We start from the raw sequence: 12,013 nt of genomic DNA on the forward strand, positions 1-12,013 counted from the left end.
ACAAAAAGACAAAGACAGAGAGAAATAGAGATGGAGAGAAAATGACAGAAACAGAGAGAAATAGAGAAAGAGAAAAACACAAAGAGAGAAATTGTCTATTTCTCTCTGTCTTTGTCTAAGACAGAAAAAGACAAAGACAGAGAGAAATAGAGAAATAGACAAAGACAGAGAAATAGAAAGAAACAGAGAAAAACACAGAGAAACAGACAAAGAGAGAAAAAGACAGAGCCAGAGAGAAATAGACAGAGAGAAATAGAAAGGAAGTGAAATAGAGAGTGAAATAGACACAAAGACATACAGAGAAACAGGGTTAGAGAAAAATAGAAATCAAAAGAGAAAAACAGAGAAACAGCATGAGAGAGAAAGAGTGAAACAGTTAGAGTGAAAGCAAAAGACAGACTGAAACAGACTGAAAGCAAAACAGACAGAAAAAGAGAGTTAAAGAGAAAGAGAAACAGAAAAACATCTAGAAATAGAATAACAGAGAAAAATTAAGAGTTAAGAGAGAAAGAAGCAGAATTAGACAGAAAAGGAAATAGCATGAAGGTGTAGAGAGGAAAATAGACTTACCTTGAGGTAGGAAATAGAATAAATGACTCTGACACCAAATAAACACAGGAGCCAAATGGGGGAGAGGGGGGCACGGGGTATCTTTATTGGGGGGGCAGGGGGGCATCTTTATTAGGGTATATTCAGCTTTTATTGCATGAATGGGTTTCTTTACACTTTAGTAAACATACAGAAACAACAGATACAAATGCAAATACAGATACAGTCCATAGGCACACCTATAAAATTACAATTTACATACAGAGCAATACATTGAAATACAGCAGCAAATGCCAATACAGAACAATACAAGGCAATACAAGCCAAATGACTATTAACACAATAGAACCATTTTTCAAAATCTGAAACACTCATTATATCTTGTTTTATTGTTACAGGAAACCCAAAACAAAAGCAGCACACATAAAACATAACAATCGTCCACCGCACACACCTCCTTCAGCATGCGCACCGTGCACCCTCTCTCGCCTCTCAATCCCCTACAGTCAGCACACACTCGCAACGCTCCTCGGGAACGTGGTTCCCGGGAGCCCTGAAAAAATCAGCCTGCCTGACGAAAACCCCGGTCCCTAGGCCGTCGGCGCCCAAACTTTGGCGATGAACGTCGCCTCGCAGACCGGCCGGGACCGAGGAAAAAAAAACCCAGCCGGGGGGAAAAAAAAAAAAACCCCCCCGGCTGGGGATTTTTTATTCTAAGTTTAAAATGTGTTGAAAAACCTGGAAGGCAAAAGTCACACACACAAGGTTAGAACCAGTCAACATGCACACAAACCCACCCTCTCTCACCTCTCAATCCCCTACCATCAGCACACACTCGCACCGCTCCTCGGGAACGTGGTTCCCGGGAGCCCTGAAAAAATCAGCCTGCCTGACGAAAACCCCGGTCCCTAGGCCGTCGGCGCCCAAACTTTGGCGATGAACGTCGCCTCGCAGACCGGCCGGGACCGAGGAAAAAAAAACCCAGCCGGGGGGAAAAAAAAAAAAACCCCCCCGGCTGGGGATTTTTTATTCTAAATTTAAAATGTGTTGAAAAACCTGGAAGGCAAAAGTCACACACACAAGGTTAGAACCAGTCAGCACACACACTCGCACAGGCAAACCCAAGCAGACAGACAAGTCTCAGACATACACAGTCACTCTTCAGCTTACCCAGTAGATTCCAAGAGACTCCGTAGCATCAGCAACCACAGAGAGACTAATCCTGCCCGGAGACCTGCAAGACAATGACAGGTGGTCAACAAGTGGTTACCTGACAGCTAGGCATCATCCCCCCTCAGGGCCCATACCTTCTCTACCCAAAACTCCACAGAAAAAAGATGAACTGCAAAGCCCTACAACTCTTCTACCTAACTGTGACTGTGCCAGGGCAGGGCAGCTCAAGCATAAGTCATACAGTAGGATACAGCAACATCATGACTTAGAGTGCAATACAAACACAGTCACTTTCAATACAATACAAGCACAGTGACTTTGAGTGCAATACAAGGACAGTGACTTTCAGTGCAATACAAGCACAGTGACTTTGAGTGCAATACAAACAGTCACTTGCAACGCAGAGTCACTGGCAGTGCAATGCAGAGTCACTTACAATACAAACAGAGTCACTGGCAGTGCAATACAAACAGAGTCACTTACAATACAAACAGAGTCACTGGCAGTGCAATACAATACAGAGTCACTTGCAATACAATACAATACAGAGTCACTTGCAATACAATACAATACAGAGTCACTTGCAATACAATACAATACAGAGTCACTTGCAATACAATACAGAGTCACTGGCAATGCAATACAATACAGAGTCACTGGCAATGCAATACAATACAGAGTCACTTGCAATACAATACAAACAGAGTCACTTGCAATACAATACAAACAGAGTCACTTGCAATACAAACAGAGTCACAGGCAGTGCAATACAAACAGAGTCACAGGCAATACAATACAAACAGAGTCACAGGCAATACAATACAAACAGAGTCACAGGCAATACAATACAAACAGAGTCACTGGCAATGCAATACAATACAGAGTCACTGGCAATGCAATACAATACAGAGTCACTGGCAATACAAAACAAACAGAGTCACTGGCAATGCAATACAATACAGAGTCACTGGCAATACAAAACAAACAGAGTCACTGGCAATACAAAACAAACAGAGTCACTGGCAATACAAAACAAACAGAGTCACTTGCAATACAAAACAAACATAGTCACTTGCAATACAAAACAAACATAGTCACTTGCAATACAAAACAAACACAGTCAGTTCCAAGTCAATACAAACAAAACTGCTCACTAGACTAAGTGCCTAAGCTTTTAAGAGGACGCTCCAGAAGCTCGGGAAGCCGAGTGAAGAAAGCGATGACTGCCGGGTGACCGTGGCGATGCCTCCGGACGAAAGGCGACCTCGTCGGGTGAAAACGTCCGCTAGGCCGCCGAGACTCAAAGACTGCTGACGACGCAAAACACGCTAGAATGCTGAACTGCCCTGCCCGGCAAATGCTCCGGCGAGACCGAGGGGAAACCCTCTCCCGTTACTTCAGAGGGACCCATCCCACTAGGGCCCTCTCTTCTAAGCTAATGTGAAATTGCCTCCCACTTCCAAAGTTCTTTCCCCTGCACCCAAACACAAGCCCCAACACTTATCTTTTGGAAGACGAGCGGACAAAATCCATCCTCCGAGGACTTCGGCGCTGCCGTATCCAAACTTAGGCTCCGCACCTCCTTTCAATACCTAAGACAACAAAGTACAAACTGTGAAAATTGTGTGACAGGAAACTAATCCCCAGGCTTTCCAAGCACCTCTGCCCCAACTCACCTCAGATACTGATTTGGCTCCACAGTCTACCCAGAGGGTACCTGCAAAAGGAAAAGGTACACATTTAGCATGCTGCTACACACCCCATGCCTATGGATCACCCCTAATGCCTAAAAGCCAACTTACCCGCTTGCCCCTAATCCTTGGCATGTGTAGGACAGTAGCAGCACCTGCAAAGACACAAAGAAAACAGCAGGCTGAGTCACTGAGAAAACACAACCGCCACAATCTAACAGAACTCAGTAATACATAAAGCTCAAGCTGATACCCACCAAGCCACTGGCATCCAGGACCAGGAAATCTTGCAAGTGGACCACCTAAAATGAAAGTAAATTAAACAGTGGATGTTAGAGTTACACCAGAAATTGAGACCTGAGCAATGACAGCAGCTTCCATCCACCAGTCAATGCTCACCTAGGCAGCTGGTCCTGGACTGCCAAGATCCCGCTTTACCTCCTAAAAATAAAAACAAAAAACAAGGTTGTAGCAGAGTCACAATGTACATCCCCCTGGCAAAACCAAACTGGGACTGACTTAAACTCACACCCACCTGGCCGCTGCCAGCCTGAGCCACGACAACCTCACAAGGAGACCACCTGAAATAAAACAAAAATCAACAGTGGATGGTTAGACTTGAGCCAGAAATGGAGAGCGGAGCAACAACAACAGCTGCTGTCCACCAGTGAATGCTCACCTGGCCCGCTTCTCCTGGACTGCCAATATCCTGCATAAGCTCCTAAAAACAAAGACAAAGGTCAGGGCTGTATCAGAGCCACCATTTACACCTCCCCTGCGAAGACCGACAGGGACTGACCTTCTCGGGGGAACCGACGCCACCCATAGGGGCTGCTCTGCCACAGGGTTATTCCATCTGCATCTGAAAGAAAGTTAGGACAAGAGTCAAAGGGCTGCAGGATAACTTGACAGCTCCACACATCTTGGGTCAATCTACAGATCCCACCTAGAAGCCAATGCACCCTGCATTTCAAATTTGTCCTATTACCCCTACACCCAGCTGTGCGGCAGGGCAGAGCAGCTCCGGGCCAAATACACACCCACACCCGTGACACAAGACGCAACAAACAAAGGGACGCGACAGGGAAAGAAAACTCTCGATGAGAGGAATGACCCTGAGGACCGAGAGAACTCGGGAGCAGATGACCGAGGTAAGCTGAAAGGAGAGCTGACCGGGCTCAGAGAAACCTGCAGGAAAAAAGATGCTAAGGGGATGACTTATCCCAAGAACCGCAAAGATGAACACTCGAGAATGCTCCGGTCACACTCTGCTACCTAGCTATGCATTCTTACAAGTCCTAATCCACCGGAATGGATGCTGGTGGTGCTCGGCTGTCAGTACAGCTCAGAACAAGACCTGGAAAGACATTGGACTGGATGCTTCTGAAGAGAGATACGATGCCCATGCCTGCCCGAGCTCCCGAGTCGATGTTCCGAGGGCATCGGCACCTGGCCGAGGAACTGAGAGTCCTAAGAGGCTAAGAGGGATGCCAGGGTTTTTGGTAGGCCCCTTGAAGGGCTAAGGCAAAAGACACGAAACAAAGAGTGCACAACAAACGGGGGACACGACAAGCACCGGGACTGCTCTGCCCTGCACACCTCAGTGGTGAGATCAAAAGGGAGACTTTCCCTGTAGGAAGCCTAAGGGGCCGCTTCCTGGACAACCCCAGCTCCAAACCCAACTCAAAAACCACTCCCGGTTGAAAGCCGACCCGGCCCCCCACTTTCGTCCCCTCCGTGGCTCGGAGCCCTCCACTTATCTCTCAGACATCTGGAGATGCAGAGTCCAGGCAGGTGAAAAGGAAGGCTGGCTCTCCCTCAGGGAAATTCCTGGTAACACCAGGCTGCTCTCTCTTAGTCAGCTGCAATAAAGAAAAGCAAACATCACTGTGTGATCTTAGCAGCACAGCGACCAAACCCCAACAATTCTGCTACTCACCATCTCTTGAGAACACCCAGGCCCTCAAGCCCGCTGCCTCGGCCGTGCTTGGAGAGTCATGCCATCGTCCTGGGGTAGGCCTGGATTAAGAACACACAGGGGATTTGACAGTGCTGAAACTTGACAGGACCCTCTCTCCTCCCTGCCTCCCCAACTCCTCAGCTGTTATCAAAGCCTACCTGGAAAGCAGCTTCAAACAGAGAAATTGAGGCTTGATCACACAGTCCTGTAATGCTTCTGAACGGCTCACAAAAAAAGGTGCCCAAGTTCATGATCTCATGGCAGAGGGTACTTCAGCAGAAGAAGAGTGGACCACCTAAAACACAATAATAGAAGCTTAGAGGTGCACCAGAAATTGAGACCTGAGCGATTACAGCCACTTCCATCCACCAGTCAATGCTCACCTAGGCAGCTGGTCCTGGACTGCCAAGATCCCACTTTACCTCCTAAAAATAAAAACAAAAAACAAGGCTGTAACATACTCACAATGTACACCCCCCCCCGGCAAAACCAAACTGGGACTGACTTAAACTCACACCCACCTGACCGCTGCCAGCCTGAGCCACGACAACCTCACAAGGAGACCACCTGAAATAAAACAAAAATCAACAGTAGATGGTTAGACTTGAGCCAGAAATTCAGACGGGAGCAATAACAACTGCTTCTGTCCACCGGTCGATGCTCACCTGGCGCGCTTCTCCTGGACTGCCAATATCCTGCATAAGCTCCTAAAAACAAAGACAAAGGTCAGGGCTGTATCAGAGCCACCATGTACACCTCCCCTGCGAAGACCGACCGGGACTGACCTTCTCGGGGGAATCGATGACACCCACAGGGGCTGCTCTGCCACAGGGTTAATCCATCTGCATCTGAAAGAAAGTTAGGACAAGAGTCAAAGGGCTGCAGGATAACTTGACAGCTCCACACATCTTGGGTCAATCTACAGATCCCACCTAGAAGCCAATGCACCCTGCATTTCAAATTTGTCCTATTACCCCTACACCCAGCTGTGCGGCAGGGCAGAGCAGCTCCGGGCCAAATACACACCCACACCCGTGACACAAGACGCAACAAACAAAGGGACGCGACAGGGAAAGAAAACTCTCGATGAGAGGAATGACCCTGAGGACCGAGAGAACTCGGGAGCAGATGACCGAGGTAAGCTGAAAGGAGAGCTGACCGGGCTCAGAGAAACCTGCAGGAAAAAAGATGCTAAGGGGATGAATTATCCCAAGAACCGCAAAGATGGACACTCGAGAATGCTCCGGTCACACTCTGCTACCTAGCTTTGCATTCTTACAAGTCCTAATCCACCGGAATGGATGCTGGTGGTGCTCGGCTGTCAGTACAGCTCAGAACAAGACCTAGAAAGACATTAGACTGGATGCTTCTGAAGAGAGATACGATGCCCATGCCTGCCCGAGCTCCCGAGTCGATGGTCCGAGGGCATCGGCACCTGGCCGAGGAACTGAGAGTCCTAAGAGGCTAAGAGGGATGCCAGGGTTTTTGGTAGGCCCCTTGAAGGGCTAAGGCAAAAGACATGAAACAAAGAGTGCACAACAAACAGGGGACACGACAAGCACCGGGACTGCTCTGCCCTGCACACCTCAGTGGTGAGATCAAAAGGGAGACTTTCCCTGTAGGAAGCCTAAGGGGCCGCTTCTTGGATGGCCCCGTCTCCAAACCCCCGCCCGGTGGAAAGCCAACCCGGCCCCCCGCTTTCATCCCCTCCGTGGCTCGGAGCCCTCCACTTATCTCTCAGACATCTGGAGATGCAGAATCCTGGCAGGTGAAAAGGAAGGCCGCCTCTCCCTCAGGGAAATTCCTGCTAACACCAGGTTGCTCTCTCTTAGTCAGCTGCAATAAAGAAAAGCAAACATCACTGTGTGGTCTTAGCACCGCATCGCCCAAAACCCAACAATTCTGCTACCCACCGCCTCTTGAGAACGCCCGGGTGCTCGGGCCCGCTGCCTCGGCCGTGCTTGGAGGGTGATGGCATCGTCAGGGCGTAGGTCTGGATTAAGAGCAGACAAGGGATTTGACATTGCTGATACTTGAGAGGACCCTCGCTCCTCCTCTCCTCCCTGCCTCCCCGACTCCTCGGCCGTTATCAAAGACTACCTGGAAAGCAGCTTCAAACGGAGAAATCGAGGCTTGATCACACAGTCCTGTAATGCTTCTGAAGGGCTCCAAAGAGAGGGACCCGGTCCATCACCACATTGGAGAAGGGACTTCAGCATAATGACAGCAGACTGCCTAAAACAGACAAAAATACAACCTTGGAGTTGCACCAGATATTGAGACCTGAGTGATAACAGCTGCTTCCATCCACCGGACAATGCTCACCTGGGCCACTTCACCTGGACTGCCAATATCCCTCTTTACCTCCTAAAAAAAAAGACAAAAAACAACGCTGTAACACAGTCATCATTTACACTGCCCCGGCAAAGGCAAACTGGGACTGACTTAAGCACACACCCTCTTGGCTGCTGGTACCCACGACCGGGACATTTCACAAGCGGGCCACCTAAAAATAAGAAAACAAACAGCAGATATTAGATTTTCACCAGAAACTGAGACCTGAGCAACAGCAACCGGTTCTGTCCGCAGATCAATGCTCACCTTGCACGCTTCACCTTCACCGCCAACATCCTGCTTTACCTCCTAAAAATAGAGACAAAGAAACAGGCAGTAACAAGGGCACCAATTACACTGCCCCTGCAAAGACAAACTGCAACTGACGTAAGCTGACACCTACCTGGCCGCTGGAATCCACAAACAGGACATCTCAAAACCAGACCACCTGAAAAAAAAAAAAAACAACCCAACAGTGGATGGTTAGAGTTGCACCAGAAATTGACACCGGAGAAATAACAACTGCTTCTGTTCACCGGTCCATGCTCACCTTGCCCGCTTCTTCTGGACTGCCAATATCCTGCATTAGCTCCTAAAAACAAAGACAAAGGTCAGGGCTGTAACAGAGCCACCATTTACACCTCCCCTGCAAAGACCGACTCGGACTGACCTTCTCGGGAGAACCGACTCCACCGATAGGGGCTGCTCTCCCACAGGGTTAATCAGTCTGCATCTGAAAGAAAGTTAGGACAAAAGTCAAAGGGCTGCAGGATAACTTGACAGCTCCACACATCTTGGTCAGTCTACAGATCCCACCTAGAAGCCAATGCACCCTGCACTTCAAATTTGTCCTATTACCCCTACACCCAGCTGTGCTACAGGGCAGGGCAGAGCAGCGCTGGGCCAAATACACACCCACACCCGTGACACAAGACGCAACAAACGAGGAGACACGACAGGGAAAGAAAAAATCTCGAAGAGAGGAATGACCCTGAGGACCGAGAGAACTCGGGAGGAGATGATCGAGGTAAGACGGATGGAGAGCTGACCGGGCTCAGAGAAACCTGCAGGAAAAAAGATGCTAAGGGGATGACTTATCCCAAGAACTGCAAAGATGGACGCTCGAGAATGCTCCGGTCAGAATCCTCTCCCTAGCTTTGCATCCTTACAAGTCCTAATCCACCGGAATGGATCGTGGTGGTGCTTGGCTGTCAGTACAGCTCAGAACAAGACCTGAAAAGACAGTAAACTGGATGCTTCTGAAAATAAATACGATTCCCATGCTGGCCTGAGCTCCCGAGTCGATGGTTTGATGGTATCGGCGCCTGGCCGAGGAACTGAGGGACCGGAGATGCTAAAAATGATGCCGGGATTTTGATGGCCCCTTGAAAAGCCACAGAAAATGACATGAAATACAAGACACTCAAAAGACACAGAGTGCACAACAGACAACTGACAGGACATGCACCGGGACTGGACTGCCCTGCACCACAGCATTGGGATCAAAATTAATGCTTCCCCTTGACAGCTAACGGGATCGCTGAGTGGGGCTGGACGACGCTGCACGCCGGACCGCACGATGCGGACGGGGACCGTTCTGCCTTGCGTGCCCCGTAGTTGCTATTGAAGTATAGCCGTTCCCTTCGGCTGTCCTAAGTGGCCCCTTAAGGGACACCCCTGTCCCCTCTGGTAGCTGTTAAACCGGACCCATAAATTTCTGACACCCCTGTCGTCCTATCTCGAGGCCATGGCCCCTGACTTATCTTTGAGATGACCGGTAAGGTGAATCCACGTTGGACTGGAAATAAGTCTGTCTCAGAAGGCCCTCCAATCGCCGATTAGCCTCTTAGCTATGAAAAAGAAAAATGAAAATCGATGCACGAATTTAGCGGCACGTGCGCCGAATCCCGAGGGGGCGGCCGCTCGCCCTCGCCTAAGCGTGCCCGGGTCCTCGAGTCTGTGGCTTCGTCCCGCATCTAAGCCTAGGGCTGTTACAATGTCCGGTACCTGAGTTAGCAGGGGGCAAAACTGTAGGGCAGGTCTGTGAGCAAAACTTAGGTGCTCACATTTACGTATCTTAGGTGCTCTTCTGTGCTATAAGACGGATAAATGCAGCTGCTATTACTTGCAAAAAAGCCTTGGGGGAGGCCCTCAAATGCAGGTCGTTCCTCATTTTGCTGCCTTCAAAACCTGCTAACTCTCAACCGGGTACCCTAAACGTAGTCCTCGCCTTACCGATCGGAAGCCTGGATCTCGGTCGTTGCCTCTGACGTGTACAGTGGCCCTTTTGAGGTGACAAATCTTCTGAAAGAATCTGGAAGATCGTGCTGGATGTGACCTATAACTTCAGGAGTAGTGCTCTTCCTAAAAGAAAATGAGAACAAACCCAGAAATTACAAAAGCGCCTTTCCTCCCCTGAATGTGCAAACAAAACCCCTGAACTTAAATACTCCCTGTATTTGATAGCATCTTCTTTGTAGTGTCCTCAGAGCTCCTGTTATTTGTAGGTGCCCAAAAACACCTAACAAAAATAAGCTAATAGAGCCTCTTCGCTGAAATGAGAGGAGAGCTCTTACCCTGGCTGATTCCCAGGAGGGAATGAAGCCCCTTGGCAAAAGCTGGGGTTAATATACCCCTGATTGGGCCCGCCCCTCGTTCCCAGAATGCCCGGGAAAAGGGAGGAGGCAACTCCCACGGGGTATAAAAGCTCTCGAAGGAGCTGCAGCTGTTTGGCTCCTCTGACTCAAATGCAAGGTAAGTACAGGGCTCGACAGAGAAAAAAAACTCCTCGGGGTAATAATGCTTTTTTTCTGTTTTGGCTGTAATGACTTCAGGCTACAGGGCAAAAATAAAACTTAGTGTTTTAGTAACATAGCAAGATAGTAATTTGGGTAATTTGCTGTTGACGGGGGTAATTATTCCTGGGTGACTGCAATTAGTATTCCACGAGTGACTAAGTAGGATGACAAAGAACAGTAAGATTATGAATGCTGTAAGGCTCATTAGCACCTCTAAGTAAGGATATTCATGTATTAATTACAAAGGAAAACAGAATAAACTCCCAGGTGGTGTTAAGCTTATATATACGCCTGGGTTGCTCCCATCTGAGATAGGTGTTACCGGGGTACCCGTTCGAGTGCAACTGAAGTCCAATTTTAAATCCTTAAAATGCTGAAAAAGGCACGGGTTCCTTCAACTTAAAATTAGCATATGGGCAGTTACCTCTGCTTAAACTGTGACATGGAAAATAAATGGCTTGTGCCCCTTAACTTAATCTCCTAAAATTTTTGGAAAAGAGCAGTTTCCTTCAGTTTAAGTCTCTCCAGGGAGGAGAAAAAAGGGGAGTTTTCCCTAAAATTCAAGCCCTTAAAAAGCAGAGACAGCTAGGCCCCTCTGAACTAGCACCTCCCCGCCGGGGTGTGCCCAGGAAACCCTCTGAAGACAGGGGGCATTGTGGGATGAGGTCGAGAAAGATCCCGCAGATTGTTCGTTCCCCTGCGTGACCCTTCGTCTGCTGTGAAACGCTGGGGTGCTAGGCTTCCGTTCTGTGGAAGAGAACTGTTCTTCTTGTGGCCGGTGGCCGAGATGGAAGTTCTATCCCCAGAATTCCCTATGTCCTAAGTTTGTAAGTATTTAGGAAATTCTTCCCAGACTGTAAGCAATTACCAGAAATATTTACTTAGGAATCCTTACTGAATTGGGTTTCTGTTGAGGTCTTCTATGTGTCCCTTAAGGAGTCAGGGGGGTTGCCAGGTGACTTATGTCTAATCCTGACCGGCCCGGAGCAAACCGGAGTCCTGCTGCCGGTGGCTGGTCCGCCCTAAATTACAGTAACATATTAATGTAATTTATAAGAATTCCCTTTGCCTACTAAACAAATTTTCCAGGATGATCCAGGGAAGATATCTGCTCCATCCTTAGTTTGGGAAATGCCAGTTCTCAGATCTATCTAGGCAGAAAACTACTACAAGTATTTGCTTGTTTTTTACTACATCTAGCTGTATGATGAAAATAGATGAATGGTCATTAGGTAAAAACTTTTCAGAGGGCAAAATATTTCACACAGATCCCATTTTGACAGTATGGCAGTTTTGGGGATTAGGAATCCCATCCATAGAAGACATCAAAGAAATGATACTTTGCAACTTGATATTTAGAAATTGTCTTAGAGATGTTATAACTTAATATTCTAACATTATGAAATAGAATGGTTTTGGCATGTTGAAACTGGGTGATTCTGGTATTCCGGAACCCATCCCGTATTTTGCAATGGAGACTTTGAAACGTACATGTTTAATACTTTGAA

At 48.1% G+C, this 12,013-nt stretch overlaps 2 long non-coding RNA genes across 2 annotated transcripts; both read right to left on the reverse strand.

Moving 5' to 3' along the window:
- Positions 1–234: 234 nt before the first annotated feature.
- Positions 235–3,555, reverse strand: LOC136304854 (uncharacterized). Its single transcript, XR_010724857.1, has 3 exons — positions 3,525–3,555; positions 3,399–3,439; positions 235–3,314 (listed from the first exon to the last, which is right to left on the reverse strand). It is a non-coding gene; the product is annotated as an uncharacterized lncRNA (long non-coding RNA).
- A 3,516-nt stretch (positions 3,556–7,071) lies between these two features.
- On the reverse strand, positions 7,072–10,066 carry LOC136304856 (uncharacterized). Its single transcript, XR_010724859.1, has 10 exons — positions 9,943–10,066; positions 8,378–9,557; positions 8,258–8,299; positions 8,111–8,155; positions 7,975–8,016; positions 7,831–7,879; positions 7,699–7,740; positions 7,474–7,608; positions 7,287–7,366; positions 7,072–7,209 (listed from the first exon to the last, which is right to left on the reverse strand). It is a non-coding gene; the product is annotated as an uncharacterized lncRNA (long non-coding RNA).
- Between the last annotated feature and the right edge of the window lie 1,947 nt (positions 10,067–12,013).

The sequence above is a fragment of the Chamaea fasciata genome, unplaced genomic scaffold (assembly GCF_029207755.1).
Source record: "Chamaea fasciata isolate MVZ Bird 193981 ecotype frontalis unplaced genomic scaffold, bChaFas1.0.hap1 SCAF_205, whole genome shotgun sequence".
NCBI lineage: Eukaryota > Metazoa > Chordata > Aves > Passeriformes > Sylviidae > Chamaea > Chamaea fasciata.